Source organism: Cetorhinus maximus, chromosome 11, assembly GCF_964194155.1.
Source record: "Cetorhinus maximus chromosome 11, sCetMax3.hap1.1, whole genome shotgun sequence".
Classification (NCBI taxonomy): Eukaryota; Metazoa; Chordata; class Chondrichthyes; order Lamniformes; family Cetorhinidae; genus Cetorhinus; species Cetorhinus maximus.
The window spans coordinates 1,062,617-1,074,750 of record NC_135889.1 but is presented as its reverse complement, the minus strand read 5'-3'; the positions used below and the strand labels follow the sequence as shown (position 1 = coordinate 1,074,750).

Genomic DNA, 12,134 nt, shown 5'->3' with positions numbered 1-12,134 from the left:
CATTGAGGCCAGGTTCTCCTGACAAGCCCAACATTGCGGACCTCTTCAGCTCCTGCTCCCAGGCAGCACGTGTTTGGCTTGGCTTCTTCCTCTTCCCACCGGAAGGCATCAGCTGCTCATGCTGGTTGGACACTGCATGTAGGAGGGCTCTGAGTGAGTCCTCATTAAACTCAGGGGCTGGTTTGGCCCTTGTCCCCTGCTCTCCCCTCACTTCAATGGCGCAGACATCTCTGAAGGAAAACATGCAGCAACTAGACAACTCCTCCATGCAACGGTTCATAACGAATGCCAGTTCTGCTCAGTGGAAAAGTTTGGAGACAGCAGAACTCATAAATTAACAGCCTGGAAAAAGCTGAAGTCCCAGTGAGCCTCCAAGCTGTGAACAATGCCAGCATTTGTTACGTCCTCTGACACTGCCCCATTCCAGAGGGTCCTTAAAATACTGACTGTGACTTCGTTTCGGGTCAAGGCCTCAAAGGCTGGATATGCCGCCCTCCAATACTGCTTGGGCAGATGCTCGCCCCCTGTTGGCCTGAAACCCACCCTCCGTTCACAACTGGATCAATTAGCGGATCATACGCCAAGTTTGAATGGTGGGTTCGGAGATCAGCCCACTTTCGGGTAAAGTTCCCCCTCCCTCTCCTTACAGGAGCGGATTATTCAGCCCCATGTGTGGGGATTCGGTGGGATTAGGAAACCCCGGAAATTTCTCTAAACTATAGCAATAGTCTCACCTGCAGTAAAGGTAGAGCCTGTTTAATGCTAAATAAAGTGGGGGACAGCCCTTCACTGTCAACGAGGAGAACAGGGACATTTCAACTTTGTTAAAGGGAGAAAATAACATTTCCTTGTTGTATAAAATCCAGGGGGATGGATTTTAAAGCAACAGTTAGCAGAGTTTCGCAATATAATTCACTCCGAGGTATTATACAGAGTAATGAAATGCACAGAGTTATGAAGGACATGGAATCACTGCTTTAATTCTTGGAAAACTGGGCCATTCTCATAAAAGCCCAGAATTAACGAAGAACAGAAATGAGACAAGTTTCCTCAAACTTTGCCGGCCAGTCACTGAGCTTCAGGAGAGTAATTCTGATCATCAGGGATTGAGGCCAAACTGGGGGACATTTAGAGGCTGCACAGAGACAACTCTCTACCTAATAAACATTGAGAGGGATGAAAGTGGCATTCACCAGTAGTTAAATTAGTGATAGTGAATTGTTCACCAGTTTACACTGCTCACTGTTTCCTTTTCCCTTCAATTGAAAGGAAAATCGGGTGAGCTGTAGTATGGGCGGGTGATCCAATATCACCCATCATACACTATCGACAAAAGATCAAATTACCCCCAATAGATTTAATTTACAGTAACAGTAAAATCTCTGCATTAATTTCTGATGTTGCTTCCATGTTTCCTGTGATATTGGGAAAAACAATTGAATCTGATCTGAGTTTTTATTCAATGTAATTACATTTCGGGGCTCCCCGAAGGAGGGAAACAGAGACAGCGGAGGGAGGGGGCGAAAGTGCCAAGAATACTGGCACCTGCAGTGTGTCAATTTCAAGATGCTGATGCTCGTTTCATCGTGAATCACCAAGAGTAGGCGGGTTGGGACAGGAATCTCAAGTAAGACAGTTGAGAACTTTGTTCAGCAGATAATAAGGTTTGAGATTTAAAGTTCTAAAGGAGCGGACGGTTTACCTGTTCTTCTGAAGGAAAGTGGGCACAGAGTGGGAGCCACACATGGCTGCCACAGCCCGATAAGAAGGTCAGTGGGGCAGGCACTTAGGAAGGGGTTCCTTGGTGCTGTGAGGTGGCAGGGAGGGTGGAAACTCAGGATTTGAATGGGGTTGGCAGTCCCAGCAGTGCTGAGGGAAACTCAGGATTTGAATGGGGTTGGCACTCCCAGCAGTGCGGAGGGAAACTCAGGATTTGAATGGGGTTGGAACTCCCAGCAGTGTGGAGGGAAACTCAAGATTTGAATGGGGTTGGCACTCCCAGCAGTGCGGAGGTAAAAGAGGGAGAAAGGCTGCCAAGAACAATTGAGAGGCCACCTTCCCAGAAGGAAGGCTCTAGCTGTCAGATGTTGGATGACGGGCAACACCCTCTGCAGGGAGGGCAGAACCCCAGGCATCAGAATGGCACCGGGGAGGAAAGAGGGGCAGGAAGGCAACAGAGGCCAAACATTCAATACAGGAACTATTTCTGAAGGCGGAGCTATCAAGGCCCAGTGAGGGTGGATATTGTGACTCTTCAGGCAGTGGTCACATACATCTGTGTCCTCAATGCTGAATACCTCACAGCGCTGGTCACAGTAATTGTGGCATGGAACTCCTTCACTTCTGGCTCCTTCCAAGGATCAGGTGTGGACCTTAGAGGCATGTCACATGTGGCTGCTCACCAGGCCATCTCACAGGTCATGGATTAACTTTTTTCCAGAGCTGGACTGCGCATTCATTTAATAACAGGGAGACCTTGCAGGGACACAGGGATTCCTCCAGGGGCAGAGTATCACTGATTGTACCCATTGGCCATCAAGGCACCCAGTGACTGGTCAGGGAGATCCATACAGGAAGGGCTTCCACTCCCTCAATGGCTCGTCTGTGACCACAACAAAAACTTCCTCCATGTGTGCACTCACTTTCCCGGAAACTGCCATGATACTTCATCCTCCAAAGTGTGTGTCCTAAGGATAACGGATATTCCTCGAAGTGATGCTACTGAGCTCTCTGTGGGAGTCCCAGAAAGAGGCACAATGGTGGGACAACCATTGAACAGGACATCAGGCTTCTGAAGATGTGATTCCAGTGCCTGGACCAGTCGGGTGGTGACCTCCAATCCCCTCTTGCAAGTGTCTCTGTCAGTGTGGGAATCTGCTGCATTCTCCATAACATGGCTCTCCAGAGAGGTGTGGACCTTAAGGAGAATGAGGCACTGGGATGACACAGCTCATCGAGGGAACAGCAGGCTGTGAGAGAGGAGGTGAAGGGAGAGGACGCTGAACAAAGTGGAGCCCCTGCTGCATGATGAGGTGGCTTCCTCCTGCCCCCCTCGGGGAAGAGGAACTCGCCCCCGACCCCTCCCTCATGGCCTCCAGTTTGGCAGCGATAAATTGAGGGGGTTCCCTGCCCTGGGTACCAAGCCTCGGGCTTCCCTGTGACATCTCACCTCCCTCTGGTGCTGTGGGAGGCTTTGGTACAAACTCCTGATCTCTCCCTCAGGACAACCAGCAGCCTCAGTGATGGCTGCCAAGTGAACAGGAAATCTGTCTCCATGACAAATATTGACGTCCCCATTTAAAAATCAAAACTTTAATCACTTTCCCGCCGGTTGTGGGTTTCTGACCCAAAATAACCCCAGCTCCTGTTCCTTGCCTCCTTTGTGAAAATTCAGCCTGTTTAATGTGTTTCTCACTTCTCTGTTTAGACTGAGGGAAAATAATCTGGGAGATTCAGGAGTGAAACTACTGTCTGCGGCCCTGAGGAATCCAGGCTGTAAAATACAGGAACTGAAGTAAGTACCAGACTGTGTGAGTTTGAGTTTATAATAACTGGATGTCTGACACTATATTATTGATATTGGTGTCAGGATTTAGGTTATTAATAGCACTATGTACGTTATTATGAGTATCAGTCGTAGGATTAATATTAATCAGTGGGGTGAAAATGTACATGGAAATGGCAGGGATGTAAAACTGGTAAAACCATATTTTCTGGCATCTGTAGGAATACCTGATATTGAGGTCTATTGAAGTAGACCCATATCGCAGATGACCGATTCAGTGCTGACTATTCTGCAACTCCATACATATCCAATTTCACCCCTGCCTGTATTTTGTCCAGATTTCCACTGTTTTCTCTCCCTCTGCTCTCCAGACTGTGTAACAACACTCTCACAGATTCTTGTGCTAATGATCTTGCCTCTGCTCTCAGTACAAACCAGTCACTGACGAACCTGGACCTCAGTAATAATAAACTGAAAGATTCTGGAGTGAAACTACTTTCTGTAGCTCTGATGAATCTGGACAGTAAAATACAGAAACTGAGTTAAGTACATAAGAACATAAGAAATTGGAGTAGGAGTAGGTCATTTTGCCCCTTGATCCTGCTCTGCTATTCAATAAGATCATGGCTGACCTGCTTGTGTTTTGAATTTCACATTCCTATCTACTGCTGATAAACTTTGAATCCCATGCTTAACAAGAATCGATCCAGCACCCCCCTTAAAAATATTCAGTAACCCCGCCTCCACCACCTTCTGAGGCAGAGAGTTCCAAAGTCTCTCAACTGTCTGCGAGAAAAAAAATTTTCATATCTGCCCTTAAATGAAAAACCCTAATTTTGAAAACAGTGACCCCGAATTCTGGACTCACCCACCGGAGGAAAAATCTTTTCCATGTCAACCTCATCAAGACCATTCAGTATCTTATTATACTGAAATCAAATCACCCCTCACGCTTTTAAACTCCAATGGAAACAAGCACAGTCTGTCCAACCTTTCCTCAGAAGATAACCCACTCATTCCAGGTATCAATCTGGGAAACCTCCTATGAACTGTCTGCAACGCATTTACATCCTTCCTTAAATAAGGAGACCAAAACTACACACTATTCAAGAAATGGTCTTACCGATGCCCCATATAACTGAAGCATAACATCATTACTTCTCTGTTCAATTCCACTTTAATAATGGACAGTACTTCATTAGCCTCCTGAATTACTTGCTGTACCTGCATCCTAACTTTTTATGATTGTACTAGAACACCTAGATCCATCTACACCTCGGAATTCTGCAGTCGTTCTCTGTTTAAATAATTCTCTACTTTTTATTTTTCCTGCCAATATGAACAACTTCACATTTTCCCACGTTATAGTCCATGTGCCAGATTATTGCTCACTCACTCAACTTATCTATATCCATCTGCAACCTTTGTATCATCTGAAAATTTAGTGACCGTGCCATCACTCCCTTCATGTAAATCATTGATGTAAATTGTAAAAAGCTGAGACCCCAGCACAGATCCCTGCGGGACTCCACTTGACACATCCTGCTTTTCAGAAAAAAGACCCACTTATACATCCTCTGCTTTCTGCCTGCCAACCAATCTCCTATCCATGCTAATATGTTACCCCCTACACCACCAGCATTTATTATCCACAGTAACCTTTGGCATGGCACCTTATCAAACGCCTTCTGGATATTCAAGTACAGAAAGTCTACAAGCTCCCTTTATCCACAGCGCATATTACTCCTTCAAATAATTACCAATAAACTGGTTAAATATGGGCAGAATTTTCGGGTTGGCGAGCGTGGGTGGGGCCTGCTCGCCGATGCATAAAATGACGCACGGTGACATCGGACGGGAGTCTCAGCGTCACCGCGCGCTATTTAGATTTTCAGTTTGGTGGGTGCACTGCCAAACTGTCAAAGGCCTATTGAGGCAATTGAGAAAGTAATGAAAGTAGTTCAGAATGCTGCCTGTCCAACATAAGGTTGGGGGGCAGGCAAAAAGTCCAGGTGGCCTTCACATTTTTCATAAAATCTCATCCATGGGCGGGATGAGGTTTCATGAAGGGTTTATTAATTAAATAAAACATTTTTAAACATTTGATAAATGCTGTCTCATGAGGGCACATGTCTAAATATTTTTTTGTGTTTAATAAAAACTTTCATTCCGCAATTCCGCTCTGTGCCTCGGGGAGATTTCTGCCTCTGTCACCCGTGCATGTGTGAAAGAGTGCAGGCCCCGACTCAGGGAATCCAACGCCAGGCCCACTCCCGCTGCCCCCACAGGGAGCGTTCAGCGCTTCGGGGGCGTGCGTCACGCTGGGTGGGCTTTAATTGTCCCGCCCACGTAAAATGGCGGCACAGCCTCGATCTGGGGCGCCCATCGGGATCGCGCCCGACCCCACCCAACCCCCATCCCTTTCTGCCCATGATTTTCCTTTCACAAAACCATGCTGACTCTACCTGATTACCCGAGTTTTTCTCAGTGTTTATCCATAACCCCCTTAATGATCAATTTTAACAACTTCCCCACCACAAATACCTACAGTTTCCTGTTTTCTGCCTCACTCCCTTCTTGAATAGACAGGTTACATTTACAACTTTCCAGTCTGATGGAACATTTCGAGAATCTTTTTGGAAAATTAGCACCAACACACCATCTACCTCATTCGCCACCTCTTTTAAAACACGAGGCTGTTGTCCATTAGGGTGAGGAGACTTGTCAGCTCACAGCTCCATCAGTTTGCTCTGTACCAGTTCCTTAGTGATTGACTTTTCACCGAGTTCCTCTCTTCCTTTCACCTTCTGATTTGTAGCTATTACTGGAATGTTTTTTGTATCCTCTATAGTGAACACAGAAATAAAATATTTGTTCATTTCATTCGCCATTTCCTTATTATCTACTAATAACTCCCCACTGCCTCTCTCTCGAGGACCAACACTCACTAAACTTAGTCTTATACTTTTTAAGTGCCTGTAGAAACTCTTGTCCATTTTTACATTTCTCGCTAGCTTTCTCTCATGCGCTAATTTATTTCTCCTGATTAACCTTTTAGTCTTTCTTTGCCATTCTTTATATTCTGACCAATCATCTGTCCTGCCACTCATCTTTGCACTGTTATATGCATTTTCCTTACGTTTGATGCTTACCTGAACTCTTTTAGTTAACCACGGATGGTTATCTAAATAGTTAAGGATTTTTTTCTTTATCGTAGGAATATACTTATTCTGAATATTCTGAAATATCCCTTTAAATGTTTCTCTATCGACATATCCTAAAGCTAAGTATCCCAGTTCACTTCTGCTTGCTCAGCTTTCATGCCCACATAGTTGCCCTTATTTAAATTTAAGGTACTAGTCTCAGATCCATTCTCCTCCCTTTCAAACTGGATGTAAAATACAATCATATTGTCGTCGCTGCTACTTAGTTGTGCCTTCACTTTCAGGTTGCTAATTAATCTTGTCACGTTACACAATACCAAGCCTAATATAACCCGCTCCCTGGTTGGTTCCAGAACATGCTGCTCTAAGAAACTATCTCGAAAGCATTGTAAGGACACCTCATCCAGGCTACACTGCCAGTCTGAATTTTCCAGTTTATATATAGATTAAAATCACCCATGATTATTGCCGTCCCTTTAACACAACCACCCAATATTTCTTCTTGTCCTCCATTGTGGTTACTGTTAGGAGGCCTGTAGACCACTCCCACTAGTGACTTTTTCCCTTACTATTTCTCATCCCCACTCAAACCGATTCGATATCCTGATCTCCTGAAGCAAGGTAATCTCTAACTGTTGCACCAATGCCATCTTTGATTACCAGTGCTACCCCTCCACCTTTACCTAGCTTCCTATTCTTCTTGAATGCCATCCACCCCTCAGTATTCAGGACTGAATCCTTGTCTTACTGCAGCCACGACTCCATAATGGCTATCAGGTCATATTTATTTACTTCAGTGTGCTCTATCAATTCATTTACTTTGTTATGAATGCTCCATGCATTCAGACACAAAGCTTATTTTTTTGCCTTTGTTATCTTTGTAACATGTAGTCTTGACTGTTGGTGTATTCTCTGACCTTTCCCTTTGGCCTTTCCTGCCATTCTCTGTCCCTCATTTCTCATATTACTATTTTGTTTTCCTGTCTTGACTCTACCCCCTGATTTGCTACATCTAGCCAAGTTGATCCCTCTCACACCGCCCCCACCCCCACCCCCTCCCTTCCCCGTGCTCTCTGTTTGGTTCAAAGCCCTCTCTACTTCCCGAGTTACGCAATTCACAGGAACACTCATCCCAGCATGGTTCAGGTGTGGACCGTTCCATGGTACAGCCCCCACTTTCCCCAGGACTGGTGCTGGTGCCCCACAACCCGGAACCCATTCCTCCCACACCAGTCTTTGAGCCACGCATTCGTCTCTCTAATTTCATTTGCCCTCTGCCAATTTGCACGTGGCTCAGGTAATATCTCAGAAAGTAGTCCCTTTGAGGCTCTGCTTCTTAATTCGGTACCTGGACCTTCACACTGACTTTGCAGAACCTCTTTCCTTTTCCTGCCTATGTACTTACATGGTCGATGACAATTGGATCCTCCCCATCCCACCACGTTCCTCTCCAACTCTGAACAGATGTCCTGACCCCTGGCACTGGGCAGGGAGCACAGCTGTCTGGACCCTCACTCCTTGCTACAGAGAAGTGTCAATTCCCTTCACTATACTATGTCCTATCATAAGTACATTCCTGTTTGTTCCCCCACACATGAACAGCTTCCTGTACCATGATACCATGGCCAGCCTGCTCATCCACCTTGCAGGCCTCGCTTTCGTCCACACAGGTTGTGAGCACCTCAAACCTGTTTGATAATTGCAAAGTCTGAGGCTCCTCCACTGCTGTATGCTTGGTCCCTTTACCTGTTTTACCCACAGCCACGTCATCCTGTCATTCACTGTTGACCAAAACAGGTGACCCTATTCTAAGAGGTGTCGGATCTTTTGGAACAAAGTGCCCAGTCATTTCTCCCCCTCCCTTGTGTTGAGCAGAGCCTGCAGTTCGGCTTCCTGGTCAATAAGCCTGGACTGGAATTCCTCTAGCTGCTTGCAGTTTCTGCAGGCATGTTTGTCATGGATCGCATTGGCACCCAAGCAACTCACATCTCACAGCTGCAACGCAACACCTGTCCTGCCATTTTATCCTGTCTTATTTAGTTCATTTAACTGAATGACTTTATTCCTATGGGTGCTACAATTTACTGTGCTTATTGAATGTTAGCACCAATGACAACTAAAAGTTATACGCTCCTTGAATACACAGGTATGTGTTTTAGGTGTTTGTTTTAATTCGTTTTTTAATGCATGCTAAAATTTTAATGTTAAGGTTTTAAGGTTTCGGGTTTTTTAATTTCAAAGTCTCAGTTAATTTTAAATAATAATACTACCTTAACTCCCACACCAGTCTAAGCGCTCACACTGTCCCTTCCACTGGGCACTTACCAGCCAATCAACGCACTGTCTTCCTGTGACATCACAATTGCCTTTCCCCCCCCCCCACTGCTGCCTGACAGCAGCTGAAACGGTGCATTCCTCAGCTCCCGACTGCCCCCTGCAGCTCCGCTCCCACTCCCAGCAAGGTCGGCCGCTCTGCAATCCCTGGTCTTTATTTGTAGGCATTCCTCAGCTCCCGACTGCCCCCTGCAACTCCGCTCCCACTCCCAGCAAGGTCGGCCGCTCTGCAATCCCTGCTCTTTCCTTGTAGGCACTCCTCAGCTCCCGACTACCTCCCGCAGCTCTGCTATGATTGCCTTTGAAGTAGGCCACTCTGCAATCCCTGGTCTTTATTTACAGGCGCTCCTCAGATCCTAACTGTCTCACGCCGCTCCGCTCCCACTCCCAGCAAGGTATCAGACTATGAGATTGTGTTTATAATAACTGTATGTCTGATGCTGTAAATTATTACGAGTATCAGTAATAGTGTCACTAATAAACACTGCACATTATCATTACTACAAGTATTAGTGTTATTAATAAACACCACGGATTTGCTCTGCTTCATGAAATGTTTCTCTCTCTGATCTCCAGCCGGATAGTAACAGCCTCACATATTCATAGCTCCCCTCTCAGCACAAATTGGGCACTGATGGGCCTGGACCTGAGTTACGACAAACTGTAAGATTCAGGAATAATACCTTTAAAAAATAATATAAAGTCATTCTCAAAGACATGAATCAGAACTTAAAAAATGGATAAAGCGATTACTGCTTCTACAATTCCCATGGTGGAATTTTATGGCCCCCCTCGCCAGCGGGATTTTCCAGACCCCGCCGAAGTCAATGGATTGTGAACGGCCCATCCTATTTTACATCCCCTCCCGTGCAGTAAAATTCCCCCACATATTGTATTCTTACATTTTTAGCTTAGCTTAATTAGACATTCAGCTTATAGATCTTTAAACTTGGAAGCTTCTCAGTTTGTAATAAAAGTGTAAAACATTCATAAATATATTGGTAAGCCAGTTAGTAAACTATCAAAATAAACTATCACAGTCTGTGACTCCCAATAACCCAACAGTAAAATTCAGAAACTGTGTGAGATGTTGTTTCTGATAACGGGATGTCGAGCACTGTACGGTATCATTACTTTCAGTCATGGTGTCATCAACAACAACATAAACTTTCATTCATATAGCAGCTTTAATATATTTAATTGTCCCAAGATAATTCACAGGAGTGTTATCGAACAGACTTGGGCAGCGTGGAAAATGAGATATTAGGACAGGCAACTAAACGCCAAGTCAGGGAGGTAGGTTTTAACGAGAGTGTTAAAGAAGAGAGGGGGAGAGAGGTGGAAGGAATTAGGAAGGGAAATCCAAAGCTTGGGGCTGAGGAGCTCAAGGTGCAGATGCCAATGACAATAATTTCCATATTTAATAATCTGAATCATAAACACGTTATTATTAGTATTGGGAATAGTGTTATTTAAAATAAAACTTATTAATAGGCACTTAATTAGCTTGGCAACAAAGTTAAAGCCCAAGTAATAAAAGGGACTGTGGCAGCATGGATATAAAGTTGTCTGAGTGACAGGAAACAGAAAATAGTTGTTAATGGTTGTTTTTCAGTTCGAGGAAGCAGACAGTGGAGCTCTCCACCGGTTGCTTCAGGACGAGCAGTATTACATTTCTTGATATATGCTAATGACTTAGACATGGGTGCACCTAAAAATGAGGCACTAAACTGGTGAAGCTACAACCCAGGACAACTTGCATGTCAACTAATGGGAGAAGCACGTGATCCCACAACCAACCGATAAGATCAAAGTTTTGTACACCTGTCACATCCAGTTGTGAATGGTGACGGGCGATTAAACAGCTCACTGGAGGAAAAGGCTTCACCAATATTCCCATCCTCAATGGCGGAGGCCAGACACGTCTGACGATTATAAAAACAAAAAACTGCGGATGCTCCTATTTTGACTTAGTTCTGTTGAAGGGTCATGAGGACTCGAAATGTCAACTTTGTCTTCTCCGCCGATGCTGCCAGACCTGCTGAGTTTTTCCAGGTAATTCTGTTTTTGTTTCATGTCTGACGATTATCGGCTCAAACAGTCCAATTTAACTGGGTCAGACCATTCTTAGACCATTGAAGTTGGCTTTCCCCATGTTTATTATTCTTACTCTGGACTGTTCTTTGTTTCATCCCATAGTCAGCTTAAACCTTTCGGTACAGTGATCACTCCTTTATACTTGATCCACTTGGCTTATCTCATTCCAAAGAATCATGTCAAGCTGTGCATCCTTTCTCACACTGGAAACACGCTGCTGTAGAACAATTTCCTGGTCACTCTGGGAATTCTTGCCCCTCTCCACCTGTCACATTAATACTATCCCAGTCTATATTTGGACAATTAAAGTTCCCCATTATAACTACTCTATAATTCTTGCACCTCTCTGGAATTTCCTTGCAAATTTGTTCTTCTCCATCTTTCCCCTAGTTGGTAGACTATAGACTAGCAATGTAATTGCACCTTTTTTGTTCCATAGATCGAGCCATATAAATTCAGTCCTTGTCCTCTTTGGATCGTCCCCTTTCTCCAGCACTGAAATATTCTGCTTAATCATTCCAACCACCCCATTCCATTTTCTCCCTTTCCTATCTTTCCTGAATACCCTATATTCAGGAATAGTTAATACCCAGCCCAGCCATTCGCTGAGTGAGGCCTCAGTTACTGCCACATACCGTATTTCCCCATGGCACGTGCACCTGGAACTCCGTAATCTTATTTCCCACTCTCCATGCATTCACAAACATGCTCTGTAACCCTGATTTAAAATTTATTGTCTTCTCCCTTACTCTGTACAGACTTAATAACTTACTATTTCCTACTCTAGTGCTATATATTTCTCCCAGTATTCCTTGGCATTCCTCTCTGATATTACCTCCTGGTTCCCACACTCCTGCCAAGTTAGTTTAATTCCTCCTCAATACCAGGAGCAAATCACCAGGAACTCAGCTCCAGCTCTGTTTCGGTGCAATCCATCTGGCCTGTAGAGGTCCCACCTCCATCAGAGCTGGTTACAAAGTCCCAGCAATTCTAAATCCCTTTCCCCTGCACCATCTTTCCAGCCACTAATTCAT

General features: G+C 44.8%; 1 pseudogene across 1 annotated transcript in view; it reads left to right on the top strand.

The window, feature by feature from the left end:
• LOC144686337 (NACHT, LRR and PYD domains-containing protein 3-like) overlaps window positions 1-12,134 on the top strand; it is a 41,440-nt pseudogene that overhangs the window by 13,733 nt on the left and 15,573 nt on the right. The window contains exons 6-7 of the transcript XR_013577902.1: window positions 3,428-3,514; window positions 3,877-4,061. The product of XR_013577902.1 is annotated as an NACHT, LRR and PYD domains-containing protein 3-like (transcript). The remainder of the gene's footprint in view (window positions 1-3,427; window positions 3,515-3,876; window positions 4,062-12,134) is intronic.